General features: G+C 41.6%; 1 protein-coding gene across 2 annotated transcripts in view; it reads right to left on the reverse strand.

Annotated features, from left to right (window-relative positions):
* The window catches only part of epha8 (eph receptor A8), a 127,433-nt gene extending 117,680 nt beyond the window's left edge, over positions 1-9,753 (reverse strand). For both annotated transcript variants that reach the window (XM_046075936.1, XM_046075935.1), the window contains exon 1: positions 9,690-9,753. The gene's annotated coding sequence lies outside the window, so the exon portion shown is untranslated. The remainder of the gene's footprint in view (positions 1-9,689) is intronic.
* Positions 9,754-22,086: the final 12,333 nt, after the last annotated feature.

The raw sequence follows: 22,086 nt of genomic DNA on the forward strand, positions 1-22,086 counted from the left end.
CCCTTTTTTTTTTTTTTAAATGTGCTATACAAATAAACTTTCCTTGATGTGCTGTTCATGGTGGCATCAGATGAGAAACGAGGAAATGGACAAGTGACATATTTTGTCATTTAATTTAAAGGACTTGTTACATTCCTAACTAATTATCCAGTCTGCTGGAACTGAGCTGGAATGCAAATTAATGGGATGTTGAAACCTGCAAGGTTTTAAACTGAAGAGCACATCAGCAAGTGTCATGAGGCTCATTTCCAAAAGAAATGTGTATAATTGTAAATAAATGTGTATTATTATAAATATTACTACTATTATTATATTATTATTCATCGTAGATGTGTTAATAATCATACCTGTTGTTCTTTCTTGACCTTAGAAAAAGTAGAAGTAGTTCATGGAGGCAGATGTGTTGTCATTTGAGTCAGTAATGGATGAAGGTCATATGGTTGTGAAAGATTTGGAAAGAGTTAGTAAGTGGTCACTGAATCTAATTTCTAAGGTCAGTAACTAACTTTGATGCTTAACTTCAGCCAACACAGACAGGAAGTCCTGAAAGCCCTGTGGATGAAGACAGCGACTCCTGCGATGAACGCAGTGGGATACAGTTGGAAGCTCCAGTAAACGCCAGTAAGTGCACCTTGACTTGTGCTTGTTTTGTCATACTGCTAAAGGATTTTATATGAGAATGTATTACTATTGTTTGATTAATTTACCTCTGACTTCAGCATGTAATGATCAGCTCATGCGATAATTACTGCCACTCTGTCTTACATTAAAGCGCACAGAAGCTGCAGACAACACGTTTTAGAAGATGTGTCAAAAGAAATACAAGACGAAGACTGGTGTCTTCTTTGAAAGATCCAATTTCAGATTAGTATGTTTGGTGGAGGTTTCTTTAGAACTCATAGACAGAGAGGGAGGGATAGAAAGAGGATGATGAAGATATAGAGAGTCTGTGGGGTGTGATGGCTGTGTAACACACAGTGTGTGTGTTTGCTGGTGGCATTTCCAGACTTAATGCTGGGCTCTATGTGAAGTAACAGGTCTGCATATTAACTCAGTGGAAATATCAGGTTCTGCCCAACACCTTTCTGCCTCTCATACTATCAGCCACACGACCAGAACAGACTTAATAACTTTGCTTCTGTGTGTGTGTGTGTGTGTGTGTGTGTGTGTGTCTGTCTGTCTGTGGGCTCTTTGACAGCGATAACCTTTCTGGAAAAGGAGTGTTAATTGCACTGGTCTGGGATCAGTGGGGGAGAGGGTGCAACTCTGAGATGCAATTTTTACAGGAACGTGTGTGTGTGTGTGTGTGTGTGTGTGTTTGCGTGTGTGTGTGTGACATGAAAACATCTTAACAAAGAGTAATACAAAAATTTTTTAATAAAATGTATAAAAAGTGAAGCTTGTGTGTGTGTGTGTGTGTGTGTGTGTGTGGGGGGGGGTATTGGTATCCAGTGAGGCAGAGTTTTAACAGGGTGTCTGGTCATGGCCTCTCCTGGCTCCAGCACTGTCAGCTGGGAGGATTTGAAGAATGTCCTAAGTATTTTATTTTTTCAGATTATCCACCTGCTTCACCTGGGGATGGTGGCCAAGAAATAGAGCTACATGTATCTAGAGCAATCAACGTTTGATTGAAGATGGGGTTGTAACGTCAAACAGATCATCCCCGCTGCGCCCGTTAAGACCAACAGCATAACAGAGCTGTCAAACTCTGTTGAGGCTGAGGTGGTCTGTCTGAGGACTGCAGCGCTGGTCAGGAAATCAAACCTGGACCATGCTGGCTCCAGCTTCCTTTGGAGAAGATCTTTCAAATGAAGAGGCTACCATCCTCCAACCTGCCAGCATGCACACACACTCCTATGCTGGATTTACAGACTCCACATCAGGCCCCTCCAGGGATCCAACACCTGCAGCGCACCTTTGCCTTCACCTGGCATGTTGTTTAAGTGAGATAGTTGCAGACAGCTGCAGGAATATTCACCCCACCATTAGCCAGCAGCAGCTGTGCTGCGTCGACCGTGCCGCTGTCTTATGAGAGCTTGTACGGCCAATTACACCACAGCGGACGGTCATCGGGAGGGCAGAAGAGGAAGTTCAAGAACTAGCTGAAGGTGTGTTAGGGAAGTGTGTAATCAGACCTGGAGGATGATCCTGCTGATAGCAGCAGAAAGACACCAGGAGAAACACCTCACAAACATTTGTTGGATTCTTACTCGAAAAAACATTTTTACAAATAAATTCAATATAATCACTTTAGGGATAAAAAATTATTTAGTGTAAGAAGTCCCAAATTGTGATTAAGATTAATAATAATAATAATAACAATAGTAACTACATGATACTGAAAAATAATAATAATAGACAAGACACTGTTCTGTACATATTGCACTGCCTCAGTGTTTCCTTCCTTTGTTACCAACTGTTATATGACTTTTCTCTTTCACCCCCAAAACTTTAAATTGCATCTGCTCCTCTTTACAAAATCTGACTTAGACAGTTTATTTTCCTGTTAAATGATAAGAGAAAAACAATCAGTGTCGATGGTCGGCGTTCTCTTCAACCTTGCGGGATAAAGTCAGAGTAGAATGAACACTCCCACTCAGGGAAGTCCTCATTTATCATGTAAAATGACAGGGCAATTACCACATTAAAAAAATCATTTAAAAATGTGATGTGACCAGTGTCAGATTAAATGTAAATGCTCTGTATTTGTATAGCGCCTTTCTAGTCTTTTTGACCACTCAAAGCGCTTTTACACTACATCTGCATTCACCAGTCATACACATTCATACACTGAGCCTAAGTGCTCAAACAGAAACTACATGCACACACTGGCGGAACAGCCACCAGGGGTAATTCAGGGTTCAGTGTCTTGCCCAAGGATACTTCGACACGCAGCCTGGAGGAGCCAAGGATTGAACCTCCAACCTTCCGATTAAGAGGCAACCCAGTCTATGAGCCACAGCCTGCTAAGATGGTCAGGGGTGCACTGCAGTGATTCCATAAATAAATTTAAACCTGCAAAACTGATTTTTTTCCTCTTGGGTGCAATGGAAACAAGCTACGGACACAACACTGTCATATCAACTTAAGTGAATGAGGTAAAGTGGTTAACAAACAGTTATGTATTTACACATCCAGCAGTTAAGGAGCAACATTATCCGTGATGTTTCTAACCACACACACTGAACACAAGTCCAATTTTCTTACTCTTTGTTTTGGTCTCCACCAGCTCCTGTGGAAAATATCTGACTCTTTAGCTGCTAAGTGCTCCTCTATGTTCACCAGCTAGCTGCAAATCTTCTGTGTGCAGTTTGGTGCTTAGCAGCTAGTTTACCATTTTAGAGCTTTTTCTCCTAAGACAGCTAAACAACAAGCTGAAAGTTGCTTTAAAGCTCTGTAGAGCTGATAAGAACTCTGTGTGGGTTTATTACTACAAGCAACACCTCTGACATAAGTCATGTGTTTGAAAGCTAACATGAAAATATTCCTTATAGTGACATAAGGGTTTCAAATGGCAGATCTCATCGTACAGCTGGTCACCATGAACGACTACTTTCACCCACTTGGAATTGATATTTTATAGAACTTTATCATAACTCCATAGTTGTGGTGGGAAGCAGCAGGCGTGCTATGTGTGCAGGTGTGAATGACAAATAGAGGTTGTTTTTCCCTCACTGTTGTCGGTCCAGCCCGCTCCACTGAGTGCTGCTGTTGACGGAGAAAGGTAACAGAGGTAATGGAGCAGACAGGTCAGCTTGTTAAGCCGCTTCAGGTTGTGATTGTCAATACATTTGGCTAAAATTTGCTATTTTAAATCATGATAGTAAAATAGAACAGGAGTTCACAATTGGTGAGAAGCCTAAAAATATAACTGTATCGCCATCCAGCTGTTCTACACAGCAGCCCACCGGCATAAAGCCTATAGGTACTAGTTTGGTCTTTTCACCCATCATATAGAACCCATCTTTAAGAATCAGCAGCAAAAGGCACTGTCAGATAGTACACATAGTAATATGCAAAATAAATGTGTGTGTGTGTATGAGAGAGAGAAGAAGAGGGAGTTGGAGAAATAGTTAGTAATGGCAACAGACTGTGGGCTTTTGACACTTCTGCTCATCACTTGCTCATCCACATCATGGCTTCCACAGCGCACGTTAATCATCACACACACACACACACACACACACACTGTCCTGACAGCTGTATCGATTGTGGGGTGGCCGGTGGATGAACCTGTCATGGCCAACATAGATCGGACTGGAGGATAATGAAGTCTTCCTGCCCTATCTGACAAGCTCCAAGACAAAGTGAGAGAGAGAGACAGAGAGAGAGAGTAAGAGAGAGAAAACAGAGAAAGATGCTCCTGGGACAGCCCATGGGCATCCTAACCATTGCCTGAATAAATTGGAAGGAAAGAAGCCCCTTGAGCCGAAGACGTGATCTGTCATGATGTCATCTAAACGAGACTGGCATAGAGGGAGAGGTCAGGGTGCTAATAAAGACCTAACCCCACACACACACACACACACACACACACACACCATCGATTGAACAGTGAGTACAAGCTGACAATCTTCCTGGAAACATTTTAATCTGGCTGTAACATGCCTACAGGGTTTCTGCTTTCCTCCCTCTCTTCTGCATCTCTTTCATTTTCCTCCCATCACTCCATCTTTCTAGGAGTACAGACTCAGACCGCGGTGATGTCTCTTTTTCTCCCTCACGTGAGTATTGTTCAGTGGCGAGCTGAAGTACAAGTCTGTTTCTCTGTTCTTTCTGACATCTTTACCCTGCCTGTGGCACTCAGCACAAAGCTAACAAATATAAGTTTTAAATCCACTCTCCGCTCTCCTTGTAGCTCTGTTTTGGTCTCCACCGACTCCTGATGAATGTCTGTCTCAATAATGGCGGTACCGTCGTTCAGAGGATGACGGATGGTGCTGAAAGCAATGTTTGGGAAAGGGGGGAGCTGAGGTGCTCTTTTGGGGATGTTTGTCGAGGTGAAATTTTTAAGGTGAGTTTTCACCAAAGAGTCACAACAATGCAAGTTTAAACTTGCAAAAAACTGTGGTCTGCAACATTATAACCCACACGGTACTGCGACTGGGTGAGACAGCTTGTATCATAACTCTTCTTCACTTCAGTGTTTCTGTCAGACACTTAATTAGGCGCAGCTCCGTGCTGCCTTTAAAGGAACAGGAAGTCAGAGTATCATCTGTAAAAATGGACCCTCTCTTTCTTGGTATTACCATGGACCCTTTCTCTTAAAAGCAGCCATTTCTCTGAGGAATACACCGTGAATGCCTTGTTATCGCAGTGTTTACACATTTACAAGGGGAATATTCAGACTTCCCCTGAAAGCAACTTTGCGTCCAGCATCCAGCACCTGATGCGACACCAGCAAGTGCCCTGATAAGTGGACCAACCTCGTGCTGTGAGGCACAGCCAGTTTGTGTCCAAGCGGTAACATGACATGCAGAGTTTTAATCTAAAACATTAAAAACTGAGGCACATACTTGCTCTGTTTGGGTCTGTGTGCTGCACTTTATCAGAGGTGCTGAAGTTAACATGTAGGTTAGTTTTGTTCTGGTGAAAAGGTGCCACAATCACATTTAAAGAGGTAATTAAAAGCAATAACGAAAGCCTGAGAGCCTTACTGCATTATATTCTATTCTATTTTTATATTTTAAATTGTCATCTGCCACCTGAATATTGTGTTTCCCTTTATATAAATAAACTCATTTCCACCAGAATGCAGGGAATTATGTCTTTAATTCTCAAAATCTACTTAGGGAGGACCACCACACCACCACTTATTAAGTGCCATATCCAAGAAAACAGTATCTGGGTTCACACACAGTTTCTGGGAGGAACATTTATTTATTAACTAAATATAATAATTATTCTTTGCGACACGACCCCAGATAAGTGGTTGAAGATGGATGGATGGATAATTACTATTCACGTGGCTTTTTTGTTCCCTGGGAAAGTCAAAAAAAATACTGTCATTCAATTATGTACTTTTTCATGTTTTTAAAAAACTATAGTAAAAACAACAATAGTAATATTAATCAACAATATTCAGGGTACGTCATTTTTGATGGGGGGCAGTAAGGGACCTGGATAATGAATGGAGGGGTGCTGGTCCAAAAAACGCTGTGCTAAAGTCTCCACTTTGTTCACCAGGTGTTTGCTAACTTTGTCTCTCGGCTGTTTGGTGCTGTACAGTTGGTTTGTTTGACCTTCTTTGCTAAATGAGGTTGATGAAGCTTAAAAACACTACACATAAAAGTGACCAACAGTGAGCAGAAAGATGCTATAACACTCCACAGAGCAGCATAGTCTGATGATTATCTAGAGTACGGTCTAGACCTGCTCTTTTATGAAAAGCGCTGTGAGATAACTGTTGTTGTGATTTGGCGCTATATAAATAAAATTGAATTGAATTGAATTGAATTGATTTGAATTATTCTCTGTGGCTTAATCACTATGAGCCACCTATTTCATTATACACACTTATATATCCAATTTGACTATACAGATTGGTTCAGCTTTAAAGATACTATATGGCATGCTTAAATGCAAAGGGACTTGGGATCTGGCAATAATACAATTTTATAAAAAAACAGCTATTCTGAGCTGCAGTGAGGATATGTCTGTCCCGACCTCTGGCCCTCTGGCCTGGTCTGAAAATGACTTCACATTCAGGAAACTACACGCTGACAATTTGAATCCATCTTCCTCTAGTGTGGATTTGACGTTTCTTCCTCTTGTACTCCCTGTGGGCAACCTCTCTATCTATTTCTCATCCTCGTTCCCTCTCACCTTTGCCTCACTCGCTCGCTCACATTGACACGTGTGTCGCCTTCTGAACAATGTAAAAATAACATTACTGAACCTGCAGGATAACAGCAGGGCCAAGTTTAATGTATTTGTTATGTAACTGTACATTTGGCATGATATTGCAGAATCCAAACTTTGTGGGTCAAACACGGTACATAAACAAGTCTCTCTCAGCACTGAAGGTAGCAGCTTTGTGTGACCTAATCATCAGGCGACAGAAATCCTTTCCTTCCAGTGCAGTTGTATTTTCTCAACCTAAGACCATCAAAGAGCTGCTGCGGCCCGGAGCAGAGGGCATCTGAAAAACTGATGCTGCTGGCATGGCACATTCATAACACTGTAAACTGTCAGAATTGCACAAAAAATGACCTTATATGTGTACTCCATGAGAGAATGCATGTAAGTGTGTAAGAGTGAGAGTGTGAGAGAGTTAGGAACTGTCAAAACATCTATTTATCAAAGAACCCATGAGCTCTCAGTTATATTTTCCTCTCGTTTTCTCACATTACAGATATATTTTCTGAGGCACCTTGCGCATCAGTCACATTGTAAATAGTTAAAGTGCGGTTGCTATTGGTTGCTGTAATTGTTGCTTGTTTCCATACAGGAAAGAGAGATCCTTTCCTAAATTCAGCCAAGGTTAAAGCTACTCAATATTTTAGTTTTAACAGCAGATTTGTTAAGTCTGAATAATGTGCAAGGTGTCACTTGTAGTTACAAACCCACAGAAAATGATTACCTACTCTGCATCTCAGCACAACTCAGCTCTATGTATTGTTTCAGTGTCTTTCAGCTTGTTGTTTTGGTTTTGCGGCTGCCGTCAGCCATGTTTCCAGCACTAAACTGCAGACATACAAAGTTAGCGACTGAATGGTGAAGACAGTGGAGCATTTAGCTGCTAGAGCCACGTATTTATCTCAGAAGTGGAACCTTAACAGAGTTAAAAGGAGAATACTGGACTTTCATTTGGTGTTAGAGCTCAAAATAATTGCTAATGTTGCTCTGTGTCTGCTGAATGTGTTTATAGGCAACTGTGAATTTCGTCCCCCATCCTTTACAGTGAAGTCAACGGGATTTATTCACAGCCAGTATAGGGAATTTGGATAGCAGTAACAACAACCTATTTCATACATAGCATGTGAGTATTGTGTTGAAATATATATATGATATTTTTTTATCCTATTCTTAAACATCATCTCATTGTCATATTAAAGTCCCTTTTTGCCTTAAGTTGAAGTATACAGTAAATTTATCCTTTAGCAAAGTTACTGAAAATGTTGTCTTCAGCAGTGCAAACAAACCATCAGACATACGTACTTTTGCCATTTCTGAAACCACTGAAAACATAAGCAGGCCCACAGCAATAAAGTGCAATAAAGAATCATTTTCAGTGCGTCATTATCGAGCTCAGAACATACCCAGTCTACAGTGGCACTTAGTGCTCCAAGGAACTCAAACCTCCCACACGCAGTTCCTTCAGTGACTTACTCATTCAGCTTGCTCATCAAAGGGAAAATGTGCCATTTCTATATGAATTTTGTTTTTCCGAAACATTTAGAAATTTGAAATTACTACAATAATATAAAAATTATTTAAAAGCAACAATCTGCAGCTCTGACTGTATTCCTATGAAATAAATGGACGAGAGTGAACTGAACTGTCATCTTCACCCTCACATGTAACAGTGTAGTTATTTCCCCCTGTAGGCTTATGCAACATTAAAAACAGCAGTAAAACAAAAACTGATAAGAACAAAACATCATCCAGCTTGTTTCACCTTCCTTGCCATTAAGCATAAGATGCATACCTTATGAAACCATAAAGTGCCACAAAGCTGAGCTCCAGCTCTAAATGCTTTCAATCAAACATTTCATGTGCAGGTGCTCAGAGTGAAAAAATGTCATCAAGTTAGGAGGGGATATTTTTGGCATTTTGAACCAATTAAATGAAGCACTATGGGTCTGGGTTTATGTAATCTAGATGTTATAACACAAGCCTGTCAGGACGGAGGAGACTCACGTCTCACGCTGATTTTACACAGAAGGAGTCATTTCTCTCAAAACTCTAATCCAATTCTCCCAGCTCTTTTCTCAGGACTTGAAAGACAATCCATCTGCTCCTCCTGGCCGACGTTCAATCACACCGCCTTCTGTTGTGTGGGCCGGAGGTGAGTTAAATGTTTCTACCACTTCACCGACAGCCGGGGGAGTCGGGGACACGGTGGCATCTCACTGCTATAAAGATCACGGCTGGAGTCCTAATTCATCACCCCAGGCAGCATCATGTGGCATTACAATATGCTAATGTAGCGACGCCGTGCCCCCACTGTCACCTCGGTCTCTTTCTTTCATCTTTCTCCCTCTTCCTTCCACCTCCCTCTCCTCTTCCTCCCCTTGGGGTCTATGCCCCCCCTTTTGGGATTTGCTGCCAATGTGTGGAGAGGGCTGAAAGTGATGTCAGAGCTGATGTTGGAATTAGGTGAGCGCTCTGTGTAGATGTCAGGCTGCAACGGACGAACACGTAATTAGCCTGTGATGTCAGCTTTATAACAGGATCCCATTTAATAAACACAGGTTCCCCCTCAACTGGAACACCACCGCCTCCCATGACCTCAGATGGGATAAAAATAGGAATACAACAGGAGTCGCTTTGTGGTGGAAATGTGTGCATTTGGGTTTTCACAGAGATACAGTACAATAAAGATACAAAAGCTAGCTAGGTAAATCTGACAGCTGTACTCTTCATCATGTTGGCACCAGCAGTTTAATTAGAAAATGGATTTGAAATTGCTGCTATATAAAAACGTTGTTCTCTGATAAAGTCCTCAGTGGGTGTTCTGTTCTTACCCCATGTGATGGATACGTTAGCCAGCCCCAGTCTCCTGTGATTGTTGTCGTGTCCAGTAGATTCACTGCAGAGGAAGAACAAAACAACAGAGCAGGTAAGTGATGAACTTTAAATGATTGTTTTTCCCATCCTCCCCCATCCTTCCTCTGTGTGTCACCCACACACACACACACACACCTGTCTGACAGGTGTGACTGATGAGGCGGGACGGTCGTCACGGCAACTCTGAGCTGTGTGCCACAGTGTGTGTTGCCACCTTGACCTGCTCCACCCTCTGAGTTCCCGGAGCTGGGACCTCAGTGGTCCAAGCTCAGAATAGAACAGGAAACAAAACGTTTACTGTTAAATGTGCAGCGTAAACGGACCAGAATCTCAGTGGTGCCGTCTGGAAGTCAGAGGACAAGCCTAAATTTCACTGAAGTCATGTAGACACCTCTTGGACTGTATTTGCGCTGCCTCTCACCACCTGCATCTGTTTGCGCCCACACACACACACACACACACATCTTTCCATAGACTTGTTTGCCAACTTGCTGCATCTAAAATTCACTTCACATTCTGTCTGAACACACCTTCAGATCTGAGTGGCAGAATATTACCAGAGGGATGGGCAGATGAGGAAAAGTTTTTTAACTACAGCTAATTCTACCCACTGGCAGTGTCCATATCTTCAGCTGTAGCCTGTGTAAGTGTGTGTGTGTGTGTGTGTGTGTGTGTGTGTGTGTGGGTCTCTCCCCTTCAACACTTCCAACTAATATGATCTCTGCCCCGGGGCTACTTGTCAAGCAGCCAAGCGATGTTCCTCATATTAGAATGAGTATAACAAAACACTTCACACTTGTTAGCTTTCTGTCTCTCATCCTTCATCTTTCTGTCTGACACTTGCTCTCTTCCTATCTCTCCTGCAGGTTACAATATGCAACACTTTTGCCTTCAAGCAGGAAGTGAACTGCAAGGTCTGACCTCCTCCCCCACAGCTGGCCAAGTTCACATCCGTATACTTTTTATTCATACTGATGAGTTTACACACTTAGGGATTATCTCTGTGGTTACTTAGAAAATGTTGCAAAGTGAAATACTTGATGTTAGATTTTCTAAATATTGTTTCTTTGTCCTCTGGCAAAAAGGAGCATATAAGAAAACAGTGCCACCTAAAATCTAAATTCATGTTAACAAGAACCGCCAACACAGTTTGACTCTTCCCATAACGAAGGTATAACATTCAAGCTAAGCCTGCTAAGCTAACGTTTGATCTCACGAAGACGGCAACATTAACCTTAGCAAACTGTCCATAAGTAAACTCTTACTTAAATCTAACACTAGGTTACATTTCTTATTATCAGGGACAGAGCGTCCTTCACTGAAACAGTGATGCTGCTGTTTGCCATTTCGGCAATGGCGGCATGTTGAGGCTGCTTTAACATTAAATAAAGATTTAATTTTAAAATAAGACTGGTTGCACTGTGGGACACAGTATGCGAGGTAGACTGGTCTGATGCAAACTGGAGATTTTTTTCGAATCAATACAACATCCGGGTATTTTTGGCATACTGCAGATTTTGCTTTTGTTTGCATACTATACTACATTTAGGCCAAATCAGCATGCTAGCTGCTAGTATATTAGGCGTTTATTTAGCTTTTATTCCACCTGTTGGGGTTAGACAACAAACACCTGTATGATTCTTTTAAAGCTGCATTAATACATGTTGGCCACTAGGAAATAGAAGATCTACAGAACAGGCAAAGAGATAATAAAGCTGCCATTTTACTGCTTCAAGTAATGGGCTGACGAGCAAGCAGCTGCCTATTTACACATCCAGGAGACACAAAGCATCTTTCAATTAATAAGTTTCTCGCCACTTGATGAAATCCAGTGTCCATTCTTCTGTTTTGGTCTGGCCAAGTGTAAAGTGGGTTTATCAGAGATTCTGCTGGAAACAAGGTGGATGAGAGGTGCAAGAGGCTGAACCACACAGTAAATATGGCATAAAACCACAACAATGAAACAAAAACTTCTACAGTGCAGGGCTATACTAAGACACAGCTAATGTAATAATGCCATGGAGCTGAATGCACTTAAACTAGGGGACTTTACAAACTCCTAGCCAAGCTCTGCCCATCTTCAACCTGAAAAAAGATCTAATTAAACCAGAATCATTGAAATCATCTGTGTGGGCTTTAACACAAATTATGTCCAAAACAATGTACAGATTTTACAGATCACTTTATTAAAACTAGACCAGGCAGTCTGGCTCTTTGGTTGCTAAAAAAAGCAGGAGTCAGCCATTCTGAAAACAACAAACTTTGATAGCAAGAACTTTTGTGACCTGACAGTAGACACACAGGGTGCTCACGTTTACCAACCTGTACAGAAGCACGCCAAAGAGATGAGCTAAACAGTGCTTGGCTGCTGCTGTTGTTGAGAGTTTTGTGTTATGATCTGAAGTGTCACTTCCAGTGGGTCAAGAAGTGTTTACACCCACAATTCATGGAGGCAAATAGGATGAGAGTAAAGCATGGTCATGGAGACAGAGCACTCGTGTCTGCTGCAGCTCCACTTCCCGATTTAGGCTGGTAAGACGGGAGTATTTTTCCATAAAAATCTTGCCAAGTGGTGATGATGATCTCCTGATTGCTCTCTATCTCTCTCTCTCCCACACACACAGACACTCACGTGTTTCAATTAGCTGGTGTGTCACTCCTCCTAATTTGAGCACTGGGCCGCTGAGGAGGCCAGTGGGTCAGAACACATAGACAGATGGCAGTGCCACCTTCCTCTCATCCCTCCCCCATCTACCAGCCTTCTCTTTGCCTCTCCCTCCCTTAGGGCGCCGCTGTCCCGCCGTCTCGTATTGATGATGCCATGGCCCCTCGCACTCTAGCCAAGGTCACAAATGGATGCCGCCAATTACACTCCTCTGAGTGCTCTTCATCGGCCCACCAAAGTGACATAATGAAAGCAGCGTACTGGCGCAAGTGGATTTAATAATTCTTCAATGCAACGAGGGAATCTTTCTTCGCTATACTGTTATTATTAAAGGACCAGAAAAAAGGACAAACATATCCCTTCCCTCAATCTGAAAACATGCGAGGCGGTGTATTATCACCGCAGCAGACCGTGTTAAGACTCACAAGCCATTCCCAGTAGTATTAATTTAATTTCCACTCAAATGAGAAATCCCTCTGTCTTTGAAGGTGGTGGGAGTCATTTATCTAATTTGCTCTAGCTGTCTGAATTATGACTTGTATACAAGCGATAGGGTTTAGTGGCATGTGTGGTTGCTTTAATGTGACAGGAACTGAGAAGAAAACAGAGGACAGGCAGTAATTAGCACTTTGTTTTTCTCCCCTTGTACGTCTTCTCATCTTACTTAAAAACATAAGTAAAGTCCAAGCCTCTCTCCCTCTCTGCATCCCACCTCCACCTTCAGGGACAGGTTTTTGTTAGTGATGCTGAACTTTTTAACCTAGCTAAAACAAATACCAATGGATTGAAACAAGCTTTGTTCTTCAGAGTACTGACTGACCTTCATGACACCTTAGTAAGAACTAGCTCTAAAGTCAGAGGTTAGCTGCAACAAAACATTCTGCAGCAGTGAAGGGGTTAAATTCTTTGTTTGGCAGTAGAGGCGGGTGGAGGGACCAAGTGCCCCTCCTCGAGGACTCCGGGCTTGAAATTGAGTTTGTTCCTGTTTCACAGCGTTCTGTTCATAACAGAAACACAAACCACCAATACCAGCCCTCCACACGTCCCCACACCACCACCACTTCCACCAATTTCTCTCTCGCCCTCTCTACCCTGTACTCCTCCACATCTTGGAGAGCGCCAAATGAAAAAGCTGTCCACTGACTTGAGAGGTTGTTTTGGCCCGCTCAGGGAAACGCCACATATTTCCCAGGGCGGTGGTCAAGTTTGCTCCCCCATTACTTTTCCCTCCTCGCCCTGCGACTCAATCTAGCCAGTAGGTTAGCGGTGTGTGGACGCCTGCGGCCTGGCATTCATGTCGAGGTCAAAACAACCAGGCCCGCCAATGGTGTTGAAGCTCACACACACAAACTCACAATATCCGTCCCTATCAGTGGCCATGGCAGGCTGAAAAAGGGAGTGTATGTGTCTGAAGTCAGCGTGGAAGAATTATGGGCTGTCTTGGAGGAAGTGGAGTTTGCCTGCAGCGCCTGCGGTGACTCCATACAGCCGACAACAACAGTGCCGCTTTTAAAAGAATTACACACACACACACACAGAAGGAGGAACTATAGAAGGAGAAAATGGCGAAGTAGAGCAGATGTTTAAAAACTAATTCCCCCCCCAAAAAGACATGGCCATTAGTTTCAAAGGAAAAAGTGCAGCCATTATTCTATACACACATACACACATAGTATATGTACATACATACACATTGATAGAAGACAGCATGCAATCATAAATGTGCATTGTACCGTTTTTTTAGGGGGTGGGGGGGGGGGAGTGAGACGCTGACAAACAAGCATTCAGCACCCTCACAAACATGTACAAACACACACACACGGACAACTGACACATACATGTACACATGCACACACAGACACACATTAACGGCACAGCTCTTAGGCCAGACAGAGACAATGACAGCTGTGTAATTATCTCATCAACACCTCCCTTCTCTAACAAGCCTCTCCTTCTCTTCTCTCTCTTCTTGCTGCCTCTAAAGCTCCTCATCAGCGCCGCCACCAGAGGAGAGGATAAAAGCCTTCAAAGAGATGAGAGGATCTCGACCAAAACACCAAACCTCTCTTTCTCTTATTTCCACACACACACACACACACAAACACACAGACAACCATCTTCTTTCCTTTCTAGTTTTGCATTTTCTCCATAGTCCTAACACCAACTCTCCACTCCTCAATTACCAGAGCATGTCCACATAAATTACTACCTCTCAAAAAAACAAGCCTTTGTTCATTCAAGGCAACAAACCAGTACAAAATGTCTGGAAATAATTGTTTTTATCAACCCCCCTCCTCCTTTTTTCTGATCATGGCTAGTGATGGTCTAGGCAAGTGTGCTGAACTAAAGTAGACATGAAATGAAAGCTGGAATAGAGTTACAGTAAGGGTGTTCAATGACTTCTTTAATTCGCAAATTGTTAATTTGGTGTCTGTAAGCAAATAGATGAGAAAGGAGTGCAGAGGTAGTGGATTATGTTATTGCTGCACACAAGGACACTCAAGTATACAACGGTGCTTAGAGCCACTCGAAGCATTTTCAGATTGAAACCATAGAGTAAGAAAGGCAAGATGATTCCTCAGGCATGACAGTGCTGCAAAGAAAATACTACAAATAATTATCACTTTACAAAGCACATACCCAGAGCTGTATACAGGGTTTTAGAAACAAGGCTAGTCTTAATTCCCCCAACAGAATCCCACTTAGGAATTTTTATCTACCAACCACACTCTGTACAATTTTCTGAATATTTAAAAAACAGCACACAATTTCGTACTTTATTTATTTATGCACTTAACTGCTTGATTAAAAGTAAATTTAATCTCCTTAAATTATGATCTAAATAATCTTCTCTTTGTGCCAGATTTGTGATTGTGGAGGAGAATATTAAACTTTTTTTTTTCATCAATTTGCCTAACGAGGTTAAAGTTAACAGCCAAACTAACAACAAAGTTTTATGTGTTGAAGCCCGTCAGGCCAAACGAGAAACAGATGATGTCGGGGTGAAAACGTTGTGAAAATCAGAAAGGCTGACTGGAGTTGCTAACATTATACGGTGCAAAATACTAAATTACAGTTGCATAGAGACATTACTTCACCAGCTAATGCAACCCCTATTACTATCCTGTGTACCAACGGTATTATGTCAAAGTGCTTTTTTTTTGTTGCAAGAAATGTTTTACTGATGTAACAGTACAAAGCAAATGTGGAGCAGTTTGATTGTTCTAGCTTTTAGCGATACAAGGCAGGGGCAGCTAGCTAAACTTAGCATGCATCTACCCGTTTGGTTCGTAATGTTCAATTTAGATTTATTGTGTACAATACAATAATTCACCAAGACCTGCCCCCAACTGGCACCGACTTATCTCTAAACTCAGGAACCTTAGAAACAGCTGTAGAACCAGATATATGTTTAGACTGTTTTGCTTCCCTCAATCTTTACCAACTAACTTCAATAATTTCTTCATCTAAACCATCAACCTGCCTCTTAGACCCCATCCCGACTAGGCTGCTTAAAGATATTTTACCCTTAGTCAGCACCTCTATACTAGATATGATCAATCTATCTCTATCAACAGGCTATGTACCACAGTACTTTAAAGTAGCTGTAATTAAATCTTCCTTTTTTCTCTAAGGTCCAAACAGCTGTTTGACTTTCTACATAGCAAAAGTTTATTTCAACATTATTTTGAGCACACATGTGCGAGCCACATATCCTGCTTTGGCTCCTCCCATAAATTACTATGCAAATGACCATAAATATGCCAAGGTCACCTCCTAAGGTCCAAATAACAACAGCCAATCTTGCTGCAAACCACGTGAAAAAAGAGAAACTTCACTAAATGTGAGATTGAGGTGCTGATCACTGAAGTGGAGAAGAGAAGAAATATTTTATTTGATGATTTGAACTCTTTGATCAGTATCAGTATCACAATGGCTGTCAATGCAGCTGGCTCATAATGGCTGAAATAAAGAAAACAGGTCTGACATGTCAACAAAAGATGGGAAAAGAGTTTTTCTGATGCAGAAATCTAGGTGTTTGTGAGGTGGAAGTAAGAAAGCAGATTTTGTTTGATGCAGCTTGTTCATAAACAAAACAAAAATTAAGAGAGTTTCCCACAAATATATTATTCTAAACAAAGGCTTTTGGTAGAAAGGTAAACTATATATTGTTGATTACATAAAACACACAACTGTCACCTCCCGCTGCTAACAGAAACCCCACAGTGGTTTTATCCTTCTTGTATTTGTACCGGGATGGCACGGTTCCATCAGGTTGGTCTGTCTTATGCTGAAGTTCAGCACACAGATCCAGGAGCACGACTGAATCTAAAGTGAAGTATTAGCCAGTCATCATCATGGGCCAGGAAATCCTCGTGGACACTCTCTAATCTTTCTGTTCGCGTTTTCCTCTGCTGTAGCGCAGCCACCATGTAGCAGCTTTTCTTACATTACACTGATTTAATGTCCCTAAATACTAGCATATTTCAGTTTGTAATGTTTTACTGAATGACCTGCGACCGCGCTGGCGGATCGGTGTCTGTCAGTCTGGGCCAAACTAATACTTACTAATACTATTGATACGAGCAGCGCCTCCCAACTTGGACAGCGTAATTTTTGCTGAATTCTGATTGTCTCAAAGGCGCCGATCAGAGCAGTTTACTTTCCATCTGGGGCAAGTTTAATCCAAAACTTTTTGCACCGGTTTGCTTTGTTACGTTTTGTCAGGGCTCAGCCCAGGGTTGTGTGATAAGGGCAACAAAGACGATAAATATGGTGAAAAGAAAGAAAGAGGAAAAAGAAATGTGTGGTGCCGAAAAAATAAGAATTAAGAAGAAAAAGATGTTGGCACAAGAGGCAGCTTAATGTGCCAAATTAACTGACTGCTTCCTCGGTGGGAGTTGCTGTGGCAGGTGCAGATGAGGCAGGACCCAGCAGCAGAAGAAATGGGTGCACAATTAGTAATGCATTTATTATATACTGAATTTACACACACACATATATATATATATAAACAACAGTTTGCAATGTGTTCACTCCAATCACTCCAAGACGACATCCTTCTTTAAGTGGAGTGTGTGTGTGTGTGTGTGTGTGTGTGTATCTATGTTAGCTGTTAAGGTCAGTGGAGGTAATGCAGAGGGACAGGGTGATGATGACCCCAGTCATGTTGATGAGGAGGGAAGAGGTGGAGCTGCAGGAGTTGCAGCAGGAACTACAGGATGAGGAGAAGGACAATAGAACCAGAAAAAACGGCATCCGCCAATAAAACAAGCAGAACAGCAGCGCGAGGGGGCCAGTTCCGAGGATGGATGATGCAGGGCTCTACAGAGTATTTCACTTGCATATATCCCAAAAAATAAATACATGGGAAGCGGAAAAATGACACTACAAACTACGGTAAATGTTCTGCATGAATAGTTATGATTACTGACAAGTATTTACTTAGTATTAATAAATTAGAAACCAATGTACACTGTTTTTCTTGCACATGGATTTTATAAATGGAAACATTCCACAAAAATTAAACTGCTGTAACAGTTGGCAGTGTTGGGAAGGTTACTTTGGAAACGTAATAGGTTACCGATTACAAGTTACCCTATTTAAAATGTAACAGTAGCCTAGGTTAACTATTTCAATTACTCAAAGTAATTTAACTTATCACATTTTATTACTTTTCTAAATTTCTAATGAATATTTTTTAACTGTTAACCATTTTCAAATTACATGCAAGTAGTTGCTGGTAACTGGAATATAAAATTCATAATGGGCCTAAACTAGTGGTAAACTACACAGTATATGAAAATATATTGAATATGCTGAGATTATGTAAGTAATGTAGTAACATTATACTAACAGCTGACTTTTATAACATCATGCCAACCAGTCGCGCAGTCACGGCAAGGATGGTGCATTAAGTAACTCAGTACAGCAGCGTTACTTGAATTAGTAACTGTAATAATATGACTGTTTTTGGAATAGTAATCCGTTATCCTACAAGTTACTAGGAAAATGAGTAAATGTAAAATGAGAAAAGTAATATTATTACAATTCCTGCCCAACACTGCTAACAGTAGGCCTAGCTATGAAATCTGTTTTAAATTAATGGTAGAATAATATACTAATTGGAATAATTTATTCTCCACAGATTCTGTGCAACCAAAATAAAGATTTTTGCTTCTACTTCCTACTACTACTACTTCCTTCGCCATACTAGAACTACTTCCTTCGCCATCAATTTTTGAAAGCATTTGTTAAAAATGTTCTGAAATTTAGCTTGCACCAAGAAATGTTAACTAACAAATGAAAATGCTTTGAGAAAAGGTTTATCTGCACAATAGGAAAACATGCAAAGCAATATACATTTTCCCTCATATAAAAACAGACATTTGCACCAAAGGCTCAAATTCTTCTGGGGGAGGACTCCCAGACCCCCCAAATAGTTCCGCATCAAATATTTCAGCTAAATAGCGCTAAAAATCTTCTTGACTTGTTCTGGTGCATCGTCATGTCTCATGACCCAAATGTATCATCACGCCCCTAATCTGAGCCCTTATGCCCCCACCACTTTTCAAAACAAAGTGAAGCCCTTGATTCACCTTCTCAGCTCTGCTCCTCTCTTTTGCAAGGCATTGTATGCATGCTACATTCTCATTAGGGGCTGAGCACCCCTAAAGGTCTGATCCTAGAATCGCCCCTGACAGCAGTCATATTGAGTACTTCACTCTTTGCCAAAATGATCGCTTCAGTTAGTGGTATCCCCCACCCTGGATGTCATGTAAAGATGGTGGTTTGACACGTGAACACATTTTTCATGTCAGTTTTGTTACCCTTGGTCTGCATTATGAGGACTGATGATGAGGATGGAGTGTAGTGATTGTGTGAGAGCTGTCACTGGCTTTATTTCTAGACTTTGTTAATTTACACAGTCCATATGTGCAGGTGGTGAACATGTGCTGGGTAAGTCGAGGTGAGAAGTTTGTACGCCACCATGATGTCTCAGTGCGCTCTGTGCGCCTGACAAAACAGTCTGTTCACTGCAGCGATTTACACACGAAAACTAAATTGGAGACTAAATGGTGATGTATGCACAGAGGATATTATTAAAAACTACTGATGTTCTGTTTTGCAATTCTTTAATGCTATTTGAGATTATCTTGGATTTTTAAGATGATGATAATTCAATCAGTTAGCCGAGTTAAAGTCGGAAAAAGACTCAGTAGTAAAGTATCGGGGAAAGGCGAGCCAGAATCCTGCCACCTGTTGCTGGCAGTTCAACAGCTGCAGTGCTCCATAGCAATCCGGCCCTCTCCTCTGTGCTCCGGGATGAAGATTTCAGTTGGCTCGTATATACAAATAACACTGCTGGTTTGAATTTTTAAAAGATAAAGTGATAACAGGTGTTATGAAGTAAAATCAAAGGTGTGAGAGGCATCATTATCTATTCCTCTCACATTCAATTTCATTCTGATATTAAACATCCACATACATGATCACACTTTTATGGTGTATCAGCGGATTTAATTATGTTTTTTATAGACTACTTAATAGACATATATACAGAAACTGGAGGGGAAACGTTATTTTAAAACATTTGGTGAGTTTCAGTACTTTTTTACTGACTGTTTACACATTCTCATGTCACGTTCATTTTTATACATCAGACATGTGCATGAAAACCAGCGTATGTAACCTTTTGTGTGTAAGCAGTGTTTATATATGAGGCCCCTGGTCTTGTTCAGTGCAGTGGCGACTTGTCTATACAAAGTGAGGAGGCAGGTGTCATCCTAAAGTTTCAGCATTATCTGATTTTCTTTATACCACAAAACACTATCACTAATAACTACAAAAAATCTTTCTACTTGTGCCCAAAGACCGTTTGCATAAAAGGCCTTTCCATCTCAAAGTCCGGGGCTGAATCTCAGTCCCAGTACAGCCCTGGGTCTAACCGTGTGGCAACAATCTCAATTATAATATTCAGTCTAGCTCACCAACCGTTTCATTAGCATCCAATGCTGAGCCTCCTGTTAGTTAGCCTACTGAAAAGCAGGCTGGGGAGCTAACACCAATGTATTATTTTAGCCAAATGCAGTCAGTGTATTGTATCATGTAACTAGCATGTATTATTTCAAAACCTCAAGCTGATAAGGTTGATAAGGAAGCGGTGAATCTGTTTATAGTCGCTTTCACACTGCCTTATTGTGCCAATATGCATCTGGCTGCGCTTTCTGAAAGGTAACATTCCGGAGCCGAAAAGGAGGGTCAGATTTAATCTGCCTCTAAGCCTGGAACGTTGGGAGTGTTGGGAGAAAAGCCACAGCCGCATGCTGGTGTTTTCACGTTTATTGTGGGATCTCTGTATGAAAGTGGTTGTGTTTCAGATTATGCTCACTCATTAGTTCGAACCAAGCACGCGTACAAACACACACCTGCTTGCAATCTTAAAACCACACCGCTAGTGCCCGCTGAAAACTACATATTACCCCTTTAAAATGTTGTTGGCACAATACGTCCCACCAAGATCATTAGAATTCACCGTCTGGGACCACAAATGTCATTTCAGGGCAATCCATCGGTGGTTATTGAGATAGTTGACTCTGGACCAAAGTGTTGGATTGGCCAAACAACAGTCCAACTCCTAAAGACATGCCACTACTGTGGCTACAAAAAGTCACATTTTCAAATGCATAAAGGTAAAGTCTTGCCCTCTATGTGCGATTTAAATCCCCAGATATATTACAGAGGACCTAATCTTATTTGTACGGTGGCTCCGAGGGCTCAGTGAGGAATATTTTTTTGAGGACTACATTGCGTTCCCTCGCAATATTTTTGCATGACCTCGCAATACTTTTGCATTCCCTCGCAATACTTTTGCGTTCCCTCACAATACTTTTGCATTCCCTCACAATACTTTTGCATTCCCTCACAATACTTTTGCGTTACCTCGCAATACTTTTGCATTCCCTCACAATACTTTTGCATTACCTCACAATACGTTTGCATGACCTCGCAAAACTTTTGCATTCCCTCGCAATACTTTTGCGTTCCCTCGCAATACTTTTGCATTCCCTCGCAATACTTTTGCATTCCCTCGCAATACTTTTGCATTCCCTCACAATACTTTTGCGTTACCTCGCAATACTTTTGCAATCCCTCACAATACTTTTGCATTACCTCGTAATACTTCGCTCCAGAGGAGAGGGAAGACAGCCGGGATAGAGACATGCTGGCCCAGCTTGGACGTAAGGCTGCTCCCAGTAAATGTCCGGGCTAGAGGAGATGGGACTCATGCTGCCAGACACTGGGAAACCAAGACTGTTAAGCTGGCATCTTTACACAGACCTCAATCATCAATGTCCTGGAGCATGCAGCGGGCACACCGTGTTCTGTCGGAGCGCAAGGCTCTGGTGAGATGAGGACTCTGTGTTTACATCAGTGATGCTTGGTGCTTAAACAGTCAAAGTGGATAGACACTGTTTCCTACATGTCAGACTTCATATGGAGGCTACATATAATAATAATAATAATAATAATAATAATATTAATACTAATAATAACTTTATGTGTAGCTCCCGCTACTGGCTTATATTTCAGAAGCTTATTATTTAAGTAGCCAGGGGGCCTATAATGTCCTTCAGGTGGGCCAACACCAGTCTTTCAAAGGACCTCATGACTACAGATGTCAGGGC

This window comes from Micropterus dolomieu, linkage group LG18 (genome assembly GCF_021292245.1).
Source record: "Micropterus dolomieu isolate WLL.071019.BEF.003 ecotype Adirondacks linkage group LG18, ASM2129224v1, whole genome shotgun sequence".
Taxonomy (NCBI): Eukaryota; Metazoa; Chordata; class Actinopteri; order Centrarchiformes; family Centrarchidae; genus Micropterus; species Micropterus dolomieu.